Source organism: Panthera uncia, chromosome B4 (assembly GCF_023721935.1).
Source record: "Panthera uncia isolate 11264 chromosome B4, Puncia_PCG_1.0, whole genome shotgun sequence".
NCBI classification, from domain to species: Eukaryota; Metazoa; Chordata; class Mammalia; order Carnivora; family Felidae; genus Panthera; species Panthera uncia.
In genome coordinates, this window is record NC_064809.1 from 117457725 (window position 1) to 117476264 (window position 18540).

The 18540-nt window shown below is 33.4% G+C and overlaps 1 protein-coding gene across 1 annotated transcript in view; it reads right to left on the minus strand.

Moving 5' to 3' along the window:
• Positions 1 to 18540, minus strand: part of LOC125919458 (ankyrin repeat and sterile alpha motif domain-containing protein 1B-like) — a 123022-nt gene that overhangs the window by 103795 nt on the left and 687 nt on the right. Inside the window, exon 2 of the mRNA XM_049626141.1 lies at positions 18007 to 18067. The gene's annotated coding sequence lies outside the window, so the exon portion shown is untranslated. The remainder of the gene's footprint in view (positions 1 to 18006; positions 18068 to 18540) is intronic.

Consider the following 18540-nt stretch of genomic DNA (forward strand, 5'->3'; position numbering starts at 1 on the left):
AGGACTTTAAGTAGCACCTCGGTGGCTCAGTTGGTTAAGTGTCCAACTGTTGATTTTGGTTCAGGTCATGATCTTGTGGTTTGTCAGTTCAAGCCCCATGTCAGGCTCTACACTTACAATGTGGAGCCTGCTTAGGATTCTCTCTCTCCCATTCTCTCTGTCCCTCCCTTGCTCTCTCTTAATCTCTCTCTGTTTCTCTCTCAAAATAAATAAATATTAAAAAATATAATAAAACAATGACTTTAGTAAGAGACAAAGAACACTCTCTAATTATCATGGGAATAATCCAACCAGAAGATATAACATTTGTAAATTTTATTCACCCAACATGGAGGCACCCTAATACCTAAAGCACCAAATAACAAACATAAAGGAAGTAATCAATAGTAATACAATAATAGTAGGGGACTTTAACACCTCACTTACATCAATGGATAGATCATCCAAAATGAGAATCAACAAGGAAAGAGTGGCTTTGAATGGCACATTGCAACAGATGAATATAACAGATATATTCAGAACATTCCATCCTAAAACAGCAGAATACACATTCTTTTCAAGTGCACATAGAACATTCTCCAGAATAAATCATGTTAGTCCACAAAACAGTCTCAAGAAGTCCAAAAAGATCAAAGCCATTCCATGCATGTTTTCTGACCACAATGCTATGAAACTAGAAATCACCCACAAGGGAAAATCTGGAAAGAACACCGACACATGGAGGTGATATAACATGCTACTAAATAGTGAATGGGTCAACAAGAAATCAATAAAGAAATAAAAAAAAATACATGGAGACAAATAAAAATGAAAACACAATGGTCCAAAATCTTTGGGATAGAGCAAAAGCAGTACTAAGAGGGAAGGTTATAGCAACACAGGCCTACCTCATGAAGCAAGAAAAATCTCAAATAAACAGCTTAAACTTATACCCAAAAAAGCTAAAAAAAAAAAAAAAAAAAAAAAAAAAAGAAAGACTAAAACTCCAAAGCAATGTTATGTTTTAACAAAGATTAAAACATAAATTAACAACACAGAAACTAAAAAAAAACCAACATATCAATAAAAACAGGAGTTGGATCTTTGAAAAGATCAACAAAATTGATAAAACTTTAGCCAGACTGATGAAAAAAAGGAGAGGACTCAGGATCAGAAATGAAAGAGAAGAAATAACAACCAATGCCACAGAAATCTAAATGATTATAAGAGAATATTAAAAAATTATATGCCAACAGAATGGACAACCTACAGGAAATGAATAAATTTCTAGAAATATATAACCTCCCAAAACTGAATCAGGAAGGAATAGAAAATTTGAACAGATTGATTACCAGCAATGAAATTGAATCAGTAATCAAAAGACCCTCAAGAAACAAGAAAGTCTAGGGTCAGAAGACTTCACAGATGAATTCTACTAAACATTTAAAGAAGAGTTAATATCTATTCTTCTCAAATTATTCCAAAAAAATAGAAGAAAACTTCTGAATTTATTATATGAAGCCAGCATTACCCTTATTCCAAAATCAATTAAAGATACTACACAAAACAAGAACTACAGGCCAATATCTTTGATGAACATAGATGCAAAAATCCTGAACAAAATATTAGCAATCCAAACCTAACAATACATTTAAAAAATCATTCACCATGACCAACTGCAATTCATTCCTAGGATGTAAGCATGCTTCAATATTTGGAAATCAATCAACATGATACATCGCATCAAGAAGGATAAAAAGCATACAATCATTGGAATAGAAGCAGAAAAAGCAGGTGACATTGTACAACATTCATTCATGATAAAAACCCACAACAAGTAGAGGGAATATACCTTACCATAATAAAGGTCATATATAAAAAACCCACGGCTAACATCATCCTCAATGGTAAAATCTGAGAGCTTTTCCCCTCATATCAGGAACAAAACAAGGATGTCTACTCTCACTACTTTTATTTATTCAACATAGTACTGGAAGTTCCCGGCTACAGCAATCAGACAAGAAAAAGAAGTAAAAGGCATCCAAATTGGTAAAGAAGTAAAACTGTCAATGTTTACAGATGACATGATACCATATATAGAAAACCCTGGATTCCATCAAAAGAACTACTGGCACAAGTAAATGAAATCAGTAAGGCTCCATGGCTCAAAATTAATACACAAATATCTGTTGCATTTCTATACACTAATAATAAAGTAGCAGAAAGAGAAATTAAGAAAATCCCATTTACAACTGCACCAAAAATAATAAAATACCTGGAATAAATTTAACCAAGGAGTTGAAAGACCGGTACTTTGAAAACTATAAAACACTAATGAAAGAAACTGAAGACGGCATCAAAAAATGGAAAGGCATTCCATGCTCATGGATTAGCAGACAAATGTTAAAATGTCTATACTACCCAAACCAATCTACACATTCAATGCAATCCTTATCAAAATAACACCAGCACTCTTCACAGAGCTAGAACAAACAATCCTAAAATTTGTATGGAACCACAAAAGACTCCAAACAGCCAAAGCAATCTTGAAAAAGAAGAAAAAAACTGAAGGAATCACAATCCCAGATTTCAAGACATACTACAAAGTTGTAGTAATCAAAACACTATAGTACTGGCACAAAAACCGCCACATAGGTCAAAAGAACAGAATAGACATACCAGAAATAAACCCCAATTACATGGTCAACTAATCTTTGACAAAGAAGACAAGAATATGCAATGGGAAAAAGTCTTTTCAACAAATGATGTTGGGAAAATTGGACAGCTACATGCAAAAGAATGAAACTGGACCACTTTATTATACTATGCACAAAAATAAGTTCAAAATGGATGAAAGACCTAAATGTGAGATCTGAAGCCCTAAAAATCTTAGAAGAGAGCACAGGAAGTACTTTCTCTGACATTGGCCAAAGTAACATCCTTCTAGATATGTCTCCTGATGCAAAGGAAAAAAAGCAAAAATAAACTATTGGTAATACATCAAAATAAAAAGCTTTTGCGCAGCCATGGAAACAATAAATAAACTAAAAGTAACCTATGGAATGGGAGAAGATATTTGCAAATGACATATATGATAAAGTGTTAGTAGCCAAAATATATAAAAAGCATAAAACTCAACATCCAAAAAACAATCAACATCACTAATCACCAGGGAAATACAGCGTCAGAATGGCTAAAATTAACAACTCAGGAAACAAGTGTTGGCAAGGATGTGGAGAAAGGCAAACACTCTTACGCTACTGGTGAGAATGCAGACTGGTGCAGCCACTCTGGAAAACAGTATGGAAGTTCCTCAGAAAGTTAAAAATAGAACTACCCTATGGCCCAGCAATTGCCCTACTAGGTATTTATCCAAAGGACACAAAAATACTGATTCAAAGGGATATATGCACCCTGATGCTTATAGCACCATTATCAACAATAGAAAATTATGGAAATAGCCCAAATGTCCAGTGACTGATGAATGGATAAAGAAGATCTATATATAATGGAATATTATTCAGCCATCAAAAAGAATGAAATTTTGCCATTTGCAATGATGTGGATGGAACTACAGTGTATTATGCTAAGAGAAATAAGTCAGTCAGAGAAAGACAAATACCATATGATCTCACTCATATATAGAATTTAAGAAACAAAACAAATGACCAGAGGAGGGGAGAGACAAATCAAGAAACAGACTTTTAACTATAGACAACAAACTGAAACTGAGAGCTACTGGAGGGGAGGTAGGGTATATGGGTCAAATAGGTAATGGGTATTAAGGTTGGCACTTGTGATGAGCACTGGGTGTCGTATGCAAGTGATGAATCACTAAATTCTACATCCAAAACTAATATTACTAGTTATGTATGTTAACTAGCTGGAATTTAAATAAAAATTTGGATAAAGAATAAAAAAGATTCTTAATTATTCAGGGATAAAAGGAAGGGGTGGATAAGATATAAATATGACTATCACTGACTGAATGCAGAGAAAAGGGGGTAATTTAGAATAATTACAAGAGAAGGATTTCAACTTTTAGTTGTGTACATATATATTTGGAAATTAGAAACTTCGATTTAGGAATCATTGGCCATGAGTATTGTTAAATTATTAAATGGTAAATAATCAATTTTAGTAGAATTTGATTGCTAGTACCAATGTGTTTCAAGGCAATTCCTCCATAATTTTTATGCTATGAGTTTTGGCCACCTAGACTGTATCCAATTAGCTAACTTTCTTTAGATACTGACTACCATTCTGGAAAATTATTCTTAAAGTCTACATCAGAGAAAACAAAACATTTATTGTTCTATTTATGTCTGATGATATGTACTTTGGGTCCAGGTGCTAGAGACCTCATAAATGCTGAGGAGAACTACCAATCCTAAAAGGCTTTGGAAATGAAAACTTACCACTTGCATAAATCCTCTAGGGAACTGATGAAAAATTACCTTAGCCCAGTGGTCCTTACAATTTTTCTATCCCATGACTTCCCAATCCCTACATCTTTTCTCTCTTAAACCAAATCACATAACTGCAGTATTTTTGTGCTTCTGGGAAGGAAAGAAAGAGATTATCATTTTTATGAGAGCACAGGGTACACTCAATAAATGTTGAAAAAGAGCACCAGGCACAGACAGACAACAAAAAAGCTACAGGAAGACTGTGGATCATGAGGATTTGACAAGCAGGTGGTTCTGTGGTCATCAAATCACTATTCATAGATGTGTTGTTCTGGGCCAGAGATTCCTGTTCTGAGAAAAATGCCTCAGCCATTTCCCCAGGGGACATCAGTCACTCATGTCAACACACAACTCGGAAGGAATTCAAAACTTAACTGGGTTAAAAATTGCTTCTAAGTATGTTTTCTTAATCTAATTTAAAGTTTAAGAAAATCAAAGGAATTCTAACTCCCTCTAAATTCCCTACCTACATCTTCAGCCCTATTTTTATTACTTCTATTTTTCAAGTTCAAAGTCTTTTGTCTCAATGTAAAGTGGTTTATGAATTGCTTCCTTTAGGATATAAGAATGCCTTCCTACCTTCTCACATCCCTCCTTCTATCTGAAATGTCTTCCCTTGTCTTTACATTCAAAGTTCAGTCTTCAGCTTAGGTTCTACTTAATTCCTGGAAATTTTCTCGGAACATGTCAGCTATCAGTCATAATGCCTCTTTAGTATTGCTACTATAACCATAAAATTTAGAACTCAGCAAATGATTTTATGTATCTGTTCTATGCCTCTAACTATATTAAAAGCCCTTTTGGATAGAGTCAGCATATAATATCTTACTGTAGTACCAGTGTCCAATAGGTCTCAATAATGAGGATGATAAAGATCATCTATAAGCAGATTCCAAAATATATTTCAGCCCTTTATTCTAGCCTATGAAGATGATCTTTTTAATCAAACTTTGTATTCTGTGTAAACTTTTCCAATTAAAATTTCCACTTCTTTCCTACCAATAAAGTTTTATTTTCATAAATGAGACTTCCTTGCTATATTTCCTTTAATAACTACTCTATCTCTCAAATTTTAACACTGCCTTAAAAAAGAAAGATCATTTTTCAGAGTAAGATTGTATCTTTAGCTTAATGTTCACAGTATCCCATTATGTTAATGCATTTAGGAAAAGCATAAAAGTAACTAAGAGATTGCTTTTCGTGGCACTTTACAAGTACAATTTGCTTTACACAAAAAATAATGCATCCTAATTTGAAAAGTTAATTTATAAGATTCAATCTTTTTATATCAGAGATGCCAGCTGGGCACAGGCTTGTGACAATGAATGAAAACAGAAAACAGAGATTTTTATTATAGAACTCTTTTCAAGGAAGTCAAGAATATTAATGATTATGCCTTTATATATTCCACAACTTAACTAAAGTTATATTAGCGAATGCAACAGAATCAGGATCAGGAGGTATGTATAAGATAATCTAGCTCAGGAGTTCACAAATGGTATTCCAAAAATAGTGTCACTACAAAAAGTGACACTGTAGTTACCTAAGTTTAGGAAACTCTGCTTGTTCTTTTCTCCCTTTTAGAGATGCATATACACAACACCGAGAAGTTCAGCAGCAAAGAAACCTCTTCAATTTCAGAAATATATTTGATCATGGAACATTTATACCAGTAATGCCTGCTAACAGACTAGAAATCAGAACTAGTCATCATACTATTTAGAAAATGCTGATCTAGTATAAGACTTTTATTTTATAGGTTTTTTTAAATGAGAGTCATAGCAGTTAAATAGCTGTCAAGGTGAGACACTATGGAGAGCAGCAGAGTCAACCCAAACTCAGGTCTCCTAATCCCACCCTTCCTCCATGCCTCATTTGTTATATATACAAAACACATTTAATATAACCATCACTTTGCAATTCAAAGTCTCTCCATCACTGCTAAAATGCAAGTTTTTAAAAAGCATACACTAATATGTATTTCAAGCATACCCAGAGCTTGTCTATCACTTTGCCTAAATTTCTCGTTTTGTTTTTAAAATTAAAAAGGTTGAATCTGATAGCAAATAACCTGAGACATTTGTGATAGGTGGGACAGCACCAGGAGCCCCTGAGACTAGGTTTAAGATGTGTCCATCCAGATAAAATCTCAGATGAATTTTAATATAACAAAGTACTTATAAAATTATGTTTAATTCCAATTTGAGATTTTAAAACAATGATAGAGATTTAATGAAGGCATTAGAAGCAGAATCCTTAATTTGGCAATATACAAGAAAACATGAATTCAGAAGGAAGGTTTCTGTGATTGGAGAAGCCATGCATCATACTTAATGTATGTCCCAGGAATTTATTATTTAAAGCAAGACTAGTGAAGTATCAATCTGTGAAATTCTACAAGAAATTCATTTTATAACTTAACTGATATTCCTATCATCAGTAACTTAATTTTTCACACATGAGTTCTCATTTAAATGTTCTGAATGTCTAAACCAATTGTACTTCAGTAGTGTGAAAAATATTCTATATATTTAGTATTCATGATATTCATTTAAACAAGATGATTAGAACAAATTTGTCAGTCTGAAAAAACTGCCAGTGGTATTTAGCCGGATTGGGGGAACATGATCTGAAGTCCAACACCTCCTTTTCTCAAGCCTAAAAAGAATGTAAAGTCATAAAATGTATGCATTCAAAAAAAAAGAGAAAGAAATACAGAATTCATAGAGAAAAATTCTTATTCCAAATAAGAATACCTTTCATTTTATTTATTTGTTAAAGCTCTACATCCAACTTGGGCTTGAACTCATCAACTTGAGATCAAGAGTCGCATGCTCTACCTTGGAATAACTTTCATTTTAATGAAGGTAAAAGATTTCTGATATATTTCTATTTGACATAGTTTTCACTTTAATACTATTTCACAGTATTTCACTTTTTATTTTAGATCATTGTCACAAAAATGATCTATGACTTCTTGAATATCACCTACTGCTACAACACAATAGCTAACACATCTAAGACTCATTGTGTACCAGGTGCAATTCTAAATACCTTCTATACAGTCACTCACTTAATTCTCAGAACAACCCTATGAGATAGTACTGTGATTATCTCCACTTTACAGATATTGAAACTGAGGCATAGGGAGTTTTAGTAACTTGCCCAAAGTTATACAGCCAGTAAGAAACAAATATAGATGTTGATGGGGGTGGGAGGGAGGGGAGGGTGGGTGATGGGTATTGAGGAGGGTACCTGTTGGGATGAGCACTGGGTGTTGTATGGAAACCAATTTGACAATAAATTTCATATTTTTAAAAAATGGTCAAAATGCTAAAAAAAAAAAAAAAGAAAAGAAACAAATATAGATGGAACCTGAATCCTAGAGGTCTAGCTCCAGAGTCTGTAATGTTTGAGCACTTACTATATGCCAAGCACTATGCTACCTTCTTTGCCTTACTTTATTTTGATATGCTGATTTAACTTTATTTTTAGAATAAAATCAACTGTAAACTTGTTTCTCTTTCATTTATACATTTGCAAGATATGTGGCTACATTCCTGAATTTATCAATAAATCTCTAATATATTTAAAACCAGCTGTGTTCCATTTGAAAAGTTAAGCTGGGGCATTATTGTCTGTATTGCATAAATATTTAAGTATGAAAAAGCTGCCCACTTCATATTTCTCTGGCCTGTTTTGATTAAGTAGCTATGGGAAGGAAAACAGATAAGAAAAAGAGATATCTCAGGATGCAGCTTACTCAATGAGTGAGGCTGCAAAAGAAGGAAAAGCAGAGAGGCACTTCAAGGAATGGATTAACAAGCTCTGTCTAGTGATAGCCCAGAGCCAAAAGCAATGTATTAAGTATGTATCCTCTGTTTAACTGAAGTGTCTGCAGTAAAGCATGGCATCCTTAAAACTGAAGAAATCTCTATGTAGCATTACCACCTGCCTTTCCTAAATAGATTTAGTCACTTCCTTTTCAGTGAAGATAACCAAATTAATTCTCTACCTCTGAGTAAGGAAGCCATTCTCAGTGGAGAATATCCACTTTATATTCACAGGTAAACTATTCCTACACATGTGCTCCATCGTTTTTTTGAAAATTGATTTTTCTTTTACACATATCACCTTTGTGGGCTCTCTCCTGTCTAACCTCCCTACCATGTATGTTTACACTGAAACCTCTCTCCTATCAAACCTCCCTACTATACATGTTTACACATGAAACATAATCATGTTTATGGTTTACTATCATGTTTTGCCCATGTCTCATTATTTATCTCCTCATCTCAAATCAACAGTAATATTTCCAGGTTTTCCATAATTAAAACAGACTGAAAATATACTTTTTGGTTCTCTGAATTAATTCTTTCTCAGAAAAAAAAAATGTTGCTTTGGTTTGGTCTTCCCCAGTCTACTAGGAAATGAATATAAAAAAATCTAAAGGATGTTCAATTAAAGGGAAGAATTCTTATCTATCCTTGTACTCCATCTTGAAAATACTTCTTCAGCAATGTTTCCATCTCTTAGTGATACACTCTCATTAGAAATAATGGTTTCTAAAAACTATGAACATATGGAAAATGTTTGTTCAATAAAAAAGCAGAACTCCAAAGAGTATATGCAATATAATGACAAATATATATGTGTATGTATATGGGTATATATGTATGCCTACCTGATTATATTAAATATGTATCTGTGTTCATATGTATTTGTCAAGACAGTGTGTATACAGTATACACATATACACACACTTGCATAGAAAAAATCAAGAAATTCATCAAAAGTGTTTTGTTTGAACAGTATGACTATCAATAATTTTTTTCTTCTTTACACTTTTCTTCATTTTCCCATTTTTCCGAAAAAGCACATAATACTTTTAAGTATAAAAAAAACAGAACATTTACTGTGTAGGCTATTAACTTACAAGGCAGGGAACAAAACATCACTTTCTCCCAAAATACTGGGATTTCTCTGAATCTAGCCCTAACACCAACCAAAACTTCCTGACAATTTAATGTTCTGCTTGGGTAGTTTGCCTTTACAAATACATATGAACACAGATACATATTTAATATAAGCAGGTAGGCATATACTACCTGATTTTTTAAAAAAATTTAAATCAAGTCACATAAACCCTTGCTTAAAACCCTCTTAATGACATCTGACTTGAATGAGAATAAAATCAAAACTTTTTACCCAGATCTACAAAGCCCAATAAAATTTGGCCCCAATCTTGACCTCAATCTCTAACACATCCCTAAATCACTCTAGGGAAGCCCTCTGCCCTTTGACTTGTGCTTCACCCTGCCTGACACAGTTCTTCATGTGGCTGGTCCCTTCCTGTCATTAGGTTTCAACTCAAATGTCACCTTCTCAAGGAGCCCTTCCTTGACTACACAATTTAATTTGTCATCTATTTCTCACTCCCATCACTCATTTCCATCACCTTTAAAACTTTTGTCACACGGCATTTATCACTCTGAAAAGTTCTTGCTTCTTTCTTTACTTGCTATTATTTGACTCCCTTACTAGAATACAAGATTTTCTCACTGTATCCTCCTTACTTAAAACAGTGTCTGATATATAGCAAGAAAACAATAAATACATGTTGAAGGGATGATTACTGAAAAAAAGGGAATGATGAGAATAGCAATTGTCCATGGTACAAATTTTGGTTTAGGACCCTTTTTACAAACATATACAGATTCCAGTCTTAACCAATATCATGGTAACAGTGTAGCTGATATAAATTAATATGTATAAAATAAAGGTAAGTACTTCTAAATAAAGCCAAGAAATGAAGAAACATTCACAAGGAGATGATGGGAACATAAGGGTTTTGTTTATTACAGGCAGTAGGGAGTAGAGAAGGAATGGAAGCTCAGTTCAATAACAGCAACAAAAGGGTGAGAGTTTGGGTGATGATAGATGACCTGAGAGAACTGGTTTCTAGTGGTGACTAAAGCATGAGATTAGTTCAGAAAGACTCCTTGCAGAGGGTGGATACTTGGTTCCATGCTTTGGTCTGCCACATGTCAGGCAGCTTCTTACTCAAACCTCCAGAGGAATGGCTGAAATTAGGGCATTTAAAGTCCTCAAAGGATTCTTTTTTTATGGTCTATCAAACTGTTATACAGACTATATTATGATTTGTTTTCTGCTATGTCTGCAATGCTATTAAGCAGAAGCACATGAAAAAGGAAGCAGAATGGTGTAGCTCATTTCTTATAGTCCACAAGACTCAGGTCCTTTGGGATACTGGACAATGATCAATGTCCCTAGAATTAATCTTGTCATGTGCCCCAATATCAAGCTATTATGGAAGTGTTTTTAAAATTAGTGAAAAAAATAATTTTAAAAATGAAGTAAAAACAAAATATATAAGAATATATTTTAAAGTGACTATAAATTAAAAAACTGTGGGGGCGCCTGGGTGGCTCGGTTGGTTAAGCGTACAACTTCAGCTCAGGTCATGATCTCACAGTTTGTGATTCGAGCCCCGCCTTGGGCTCTGTGCTGACAGCTCAGAGCCTACAGCCTGCTTTGGATTCTATGTCTCTCTCTCTCTCTGTCTCTCTCCTGCTTGTGCTCTATCTCTGTCTCTCAAAAAGTGAATAAACGTTAAAAAAAATATTTTAAAAAACTGTGAAAACAAGTTAGACTTAGGAAATTATAAAATTCATGTTGAAACTAATATAAAAATAAAATTCTTAAGCCTGATCAGTGCTGGATTACAGGGTCTCACAGAAGGGTTATGGTGCATTATCATACCTACACACATAAACACGCCAGAAATAAAGAAAAGAATAAGGTTAGTGATACTTTTCATCTCTTTAAGGCGGTCTCTCCTTTTCAGTATAAAATATGCACTAGTCATTAATAGGCTATAAAAAGATAATGGACACCACTTTTCCTTTTCTATAAATTCTCTTATAAATGCTGTTAATTTTACCTATTTTCAGAAGGCGGGAGCCTAATAAGCAGAAACAAGTCCTAATTTGGCCACAGAATCAAGGCAAGAAATAAAATTCCTTATAAGAATTCATTCAAATTAAATATAGCTTTATTTTTGCTACAATGGTAACTGTCAAAAGAACTGGGTAAAATATTTGTTGACACATGCAGAAAACAACATAATAACATCTCTTTAATTCACACTCAATAGAGATGTTATCTGCCTTTTTCACATCATTGACATTTACTTATTAATGTATTAACTACTCATTTTTAGAACATTTATATCATAATATAAAATAAAATAAAAAGAAATGTAATACATCCATTAGATATAATAAAGGCTAATGTTTTATGTGCTTAGGTTTGCTGTTTAGGCACTTTTGTCAACTCATTTAATCCTCACAAAATAATGCAGTGTTGGAATGATCCTTATTTTATAGATGAGGAAACAGAACCTTGATTCAGAGAAGTTGAGTATATTGTTAGCAAGTGATCAAGTCAGAAGTAGAACTCAGACTGCCAGAGAGAATACTTTTTACATCATTCCAGCATATCTCCCTACAGACACTGAAAGAAAAATTCAGAAAACAAGCATAGACTGAGTGCCTACAGCATGCAAGGCATAAAACACAGTGTGCTGGAAAACAAAAATATTTGTGACACAGATACTGCCTTCAGGCAGCTCACAATCTAAAAGAATAGATATCAGATAACTATATAAATAACTATAATAAAAGGAAGAAAAACACAGATGTCAAAAATAAGTTAGTTGAATATTAAGAGGAAGGATATTGTTTCTGGCAGGGGAGCATTAAATAAAACTGTAGGAAGGAAGTGGCATTAACAGAAGTAATTAGAATTAACAGTTTTGTAGCAACGGGTTGCATGCTAGCATTTGGAAGAAGTACCCATCTGATATACCACATAAGGTATACATCTCATTTAAAAATTAGTTTCTAGAGGCACCTGGGTGACTCAGTCGTTCAGTGTTCGACTTCAGCTCAGATCATGACCTCACATTCATGGGTTCGTGCCCCGCTTTGGACTCTGGGCTGATTGCTCAGAGCCTGAGCCTGCTTCTGCTTCTGTGTCTCCCTCTCTCTCTGCCTCTCCCCCACTTGCACTCTGTCTCTTTCTGTCTCTCAAAAATACTAAATAAACTTTCAAAAAAAATAAAAAAAATAGTTTCTAAAAAAGTCCAGAGTTGTTCTATACCGACACTAATCTGGTTTCAGTTGCTGAGAAATGTGTTTAAGCTGAATATCTAAAATAATCTCTGTGAAATTGTGCTGTAGAGCTTAAAAGTTTAGCTTGCTAAACTTTGGAGTCTTGTTACATATGCACAGAGAATGCATTTTGGGGGTTCATTTTTGCCATTTCTCTAGGCTTCACTTCCATTTTTCTGTACAGGATAAAACATTTTCTCACCTGAAAATATTTCCAAATAGAATGATTTTATATGAATTTTATTATAAGTATTAAGGATCTAATTTCTTTATTCCATAGACCTGAGATTAGTAAACTTCAGCAAAAATCTAGCTTACTATCCATTTTCATAAATAAGGTTTAATTAATAAACAGCCATGACCATAAATTTTCATATTGTGAAAACATGCTACAATGGCAGAACTGAGTAATTGTGATGGAGATCATATAGCATTAAAACTTAAAATATTTATTATCTGACCCTTTACAGAGAGTGTGCAGATCCCTGCCAAAGACAATAAATTCAGCAAATATTTATTATGGAACCACAAGGATAGGTAAGCTAGTAGGTGGTTAGTATGGGTTGCTCCCTATAAGGCTGTAGCCTCATAAAACCAAGTTAAAAGTTCACATTACATTATAGTCAATCATCACATGTAAGTAAGAACTTGAACAACTTTTGCTGTGGAAAAAAATACAGTAGGTGACTCAGGCTGTAATATATTTGTAAGTGCTCTACTCTTAGTACTTATACTATGAGCTAACATTTATTGAGTATTTATTGAGTGCTAGACCCAATTGTAAGCACTTAATAGAAGCAATATATGTCATTTATTCCTCACCACAAGCCTAGGGGGTAGGTACTATTATTATCATCATTTTACAAATGATGAAATTAATACTCAAGGTGATTTATTTCTGAAATTCCACAGCTTATATTTGTTAGACATGGAAATTTACAGAACATGCTTTCATCCATGTAGATATTCAAGCAGAGACTGGATAACTTCTTAAAAGATATAATAGTTTATATTTTTTAAAGAGAGCAAAAAAAAATAATAATGACTACCATATGGGTCTGGCATTGTTCTATGTGCTTTAAACCCATTCTCCAATTTTCATATCACCCTACAAGGTAGGTACAAGTTCCCTCTCTTAAAAATAATGAAAAACTATTGACAGGTTACCAAAGACATATACCTAGTAAGTTGTAAAGCTAAGTAAAACTTAGCTCTACCTGACTCTCTTGATTATCTCAAGCTATTTCCATTTTTTAAAAACCCTAGCTGTACTTCCATCGTATATGAAAAGGAACCACCTTTAAAAATGAAAGCAGCAGATATTCATTAGTTAAACAATGCAGTATCAGGCAGGAAAAGTAAGAAATAATAACCTATATAATTAAAATAGCAGAGAAAGATAGGGAAATATGAAATATATTTCTAAATATAAATATAGAATTCATTCCTAATTGCAGCTAAGATCAAACTCAGAATAAGTCAAAATAGAATTTGATGGACACACTAAACCTTCATTAAAGGAAATTTGTATTAATTCTTCTGCTAATAGAAATGAAGATCCATTAACATTTAGCTGATATCTCTGACATCATCAGATATCCCTTTTTCCAAGGGAGGAGAGTCCCAATCAACCCATTTCCACACTATTGTTGAAGGAACTACTGAAGACGTAAATGTGAACAATACTCTTTTCTTAGAAGGCATGATCAAATGCTAAAGAGATAAAAAAAAAAAAAAAGGAGAGGTTCTGAGCATTAGGTCCAAATGAACTGAGTTGGAATATTTACCCCTGCTACTTCATAATTTTCACCATAAACAAGTTAATTGACTTCTCTGCACCTTGGTTTTCTCACCTATAATGCTGCTTATGTGAAATGCTGTACAGGGCATCAAGTATGCCTCCTTACAATACATCCAACCCAAGGAATTCTCCCAGTTATACAATCATTTTTTCTCAGAGAAGGTCTTCAAAAGAAAATATTATTTTCTTACTCATTCCCTTTCTTAATCTGCATATAGACTCCATATGTCTTTTTGGTTTGAAAGGCATGAGAAGAATATTCACTGCGTACCTACTATGCATGGGTGAGTTAATAAATGTTGAAAAGAGGTACTGAGTGTGAGTATCAAACAAATCATATTCAGGACTTTAAAAAACTACACAAAATGATATTATCAAGACTTAAAACTTGAGGGGCACCTAGGTGGCTCAGTCGATTGAATGTCTGACTCAATTTTGGCTTAGGTCATGATCCCAGAGTGATGGATCGAGCCCCACATCAGGCTCTGTGCTGAGCATGGAGCCTACTTAAGATTTTCTCTCTCTCCCTCTGCATTCTGCCTCTCTCTCTCTCTAAAATATTTTTTAATAAAAAAAAAACTTAAATTTTGAGTACCAAGATTTTCAGGGTACCAATTTATGCAACTCCCATTGAAAGCAACCACTAGGTAATCACCCACTCTGGTCTCAGCTCACATTTCTAGTACCAATTTGCAGAACCAAGCAATGGCATATAGACCTCAACCTAAAGAGCAGCTGAAATAAACTAGGATCTAAGGTTTTGGACTCTAGAGCCTCTCTAAAATATCAGCTATATGATTCAGCCTGCATGACATAAGAAATTCAAGCCATGAGGCTTCAGAAAAAAGTGCAGATCAAAAAATGACCAACAGAACAGCTATAGAGCTTATGAGGTGAATCTAATCAATATCATAGTCAAATAGATAAAAAAAATGTACATGATAGCAAGATATGGCAAATGATAGAATGGAGAAGAAAGATAAATCATTCAATATTAATGCTAGATATATTCTCCTTCCTCTGGACCTTGAGTCTTGATAGAAAAGTAAATTTAATTTCAGCATGCTATTTGTAAACATAAATATGTAAATGTGATTCACTGGCTAAAATTTTGTAGTGTAAGCCTATGAACAAAATATGGGTGGGGCGCCTGGGTGGCGCAGTCGGTTAAGCGTCCGACTTCAGCCAGGTTACGATCTCGCAGTCCGTGAGTTCGAGCCCCGCGTCAGGCTCTGGGCTGATGGCTCGGAGCCTGGAGCCTGTTTCCGATTCTGTGTCTCCCTCTCTCTCTGCCCCTCCCCCGTTCATGCTCTGTCTCTGTCTGTCCCAAAAATAAATAAAAAACGTTGGAAAAAAATTAAAAAAAAAAATATGGGAAACTTGGCCAGTGACACAGGATAGAACATAAATGTGAACAAGCATGACAGTCTATAAGTCTATAAGGTAGCAGGTGAAGAAGGGGAGGAAACATGAAAAAAGGAGCACAGGAGCTAATATCTTAATTTTCCAAAATAGGAAGTCAAGAAATACTGCCCAAAGTTGATGAAACATAACACAGAAATATAAAAGTATTATTTAAACTTCTTTAAGTATAATATTATTTAAAGTCACCAAGCTAACCAGTAAAAAAAAACAAAAACCAAAAAACCACACACCTAAAATTTATCATAAAAAATAGCAAACATATGTAGAAGGATTGTAGACAGAGATAATATAAGTGAGCTAAAATCCTTACTCACAGAGAAATAAGATATATCATTTAAAGCTGATCAATCAGGAATTGAGATATATTATTTAGAAATATGGTAAGCTTGAGATTCACTCTAGTGTGTGACACATTCAATAGTTATTGAATACCTGCTAAGAAGCAGGTATTGTGATAGGTATCAAAGACTTATAGGCAAATATGAAACATTAATATAGAAGTGCTCAGTTATATAACTAGAAAATTAACATAATATGTCAAGTGATATTTTAGTAATAATGTTAAAGGCCTTTACTATCATAGAAACTAAACATATAGTGTATACAAAATAAAATTGAGATCCTAAAACTTATGCCCCACAACCAAAACTCTAGGAGAAAGAACAGAGATGGAATAACACTTAGAGGAGTCATATCAGAGATACTATTTAAACATATATGGCGGTGTTTAGCTTCTAGACTGATGAGTCTACACTATCATTACCTAATGCTGTAATGCTGGGTCCAATCAATTCAATAAGAGAAAAAAATCAAAAGATCATAAAGATTGAAGATTCAGAGACATAGTTGCTATTATTTGCAGGTTATATAATTTCCTCATCAGAATATCAACTTGAATATTTATATAAACCATGGTGTGATTCCTAAGATGACAAAAAAAAGGTAGAAAAGTTAACAGCTTTCCTATCTACTAGCAGAAACCAGTTAGAAAATACAATGGGAAAAATATTCACAATAGAAACAAATATGAAATAATAAAAATTACACCATTAAATGTAGAAAACTACATATAAAAAAACTAGATGTTACTTAACAACATAAAAAAGGACTTGAAAACATAGAAATTTATATTACACTCCTGAGAGGGAAGATACAATATTGTAAAAACACCAATTTTCTCCTAATTAATCTCTAAATTTGACATTTTTCCTAGCAAAAACTCAGGAAGTAAGATCTAAAACTATAAAACTCTTAGGAAAAAAATGGGTGAAATCTTCATGACATTTGATTTGACAATAATTTCCTGGATATGAAACCAGAAGTATAGGCAACAAAGGCAAAAGCAGATAAACTGGACTACATCAAAATTTAAAACTTCTGTGTTTCAAAGGACACAACTGACAGAATAAAAAGGCAATCTATGAAATGGGACAAAATATTCACAAATCATATATCTGACAAGGAATTAATATCCAGACTATACAAAAAACTCCTACAACTTAACAACAAAAAAACAGTCCAATTTTTAAAATAAAGAATTTAGATATTTCTCCAAAGAAGATATACAAGGGCCAATAAATAAGCACATGAAAAGATGCTCAACATCACTTAATCATTAGAGAAATGCAAATCAAAACCACAATGATATGTCACCTGACACCTATTATGATGGCTACTATTTAAAAAAAAGAACATAAAATACAATAAAAGTATTGATGTGGATGTGAAAAAATTAGAACCCTTGGGCACTGGGTACTATTGGTGGAAATGTGAAATGCTATAGCCATTATGGAAAACAGCATGTCAGTTCCTAAAAAAATTTCAAATAAAATTACCATATGATCCAGCAATTTCACTTCAGGGTATATGTCCAAAATAATTGAAAGCAAGGTCTCGAAGAGGTATTTGCACATCCGTATTCACAGCAACAGTATTTGCAAGAGCCAAAAGGTGGAAGCAACCCAAGTATCCACTGATGAACTAATGGATAAGCATAATATGATATATACATGCAATGGAATATTATGCAGCTTTTAAAAAGGATATTTTGACACATGCTAAAGCATGGATAATCTTGAGGACATTAGGCTAAGTGAATTGAGTCACAAAAAGACAAATACTAGATGATTCCACTTACTTGAGATACGTAGAGTAGTAAAAATCATAGATATAGAAAACAGAATGGTAGTTGCCAGGTGCTACAGGTAGGAAGAAATGGGGAGTTATTGTTTAATGGGCACAGAATTTCAGTTTTGCACAACTGAAAAGTTCTAGAGAATGATTAAACGATGATGTTAATAAACTTAACATCACTGTACTGTATGGCTAATATTGCAATATCTCTGTTATGGGTATTTTACCACAGTTTTAAAAAAAATTTAAAAAGGGAAATGAATGCAATATAACATTTAAAATCAAAACAAAAGGCTAGGCTATTTAATAAATGGTGCTGGTACAACTAATTATTAATTTGGGGGTGAGGAGGAATCCAAGATAAATTATAGAATTAAAAATACACATATATATATATGTGTGTGTGTGTTTATTTATACAGATAAGTTTGTATATCTCTCCAAAGTTAATAATTATACACTTATATTATACAGTTAATAATTATACATTTATATATTATTTATACATTGTATTTATTTATACATATATATGTATTTTA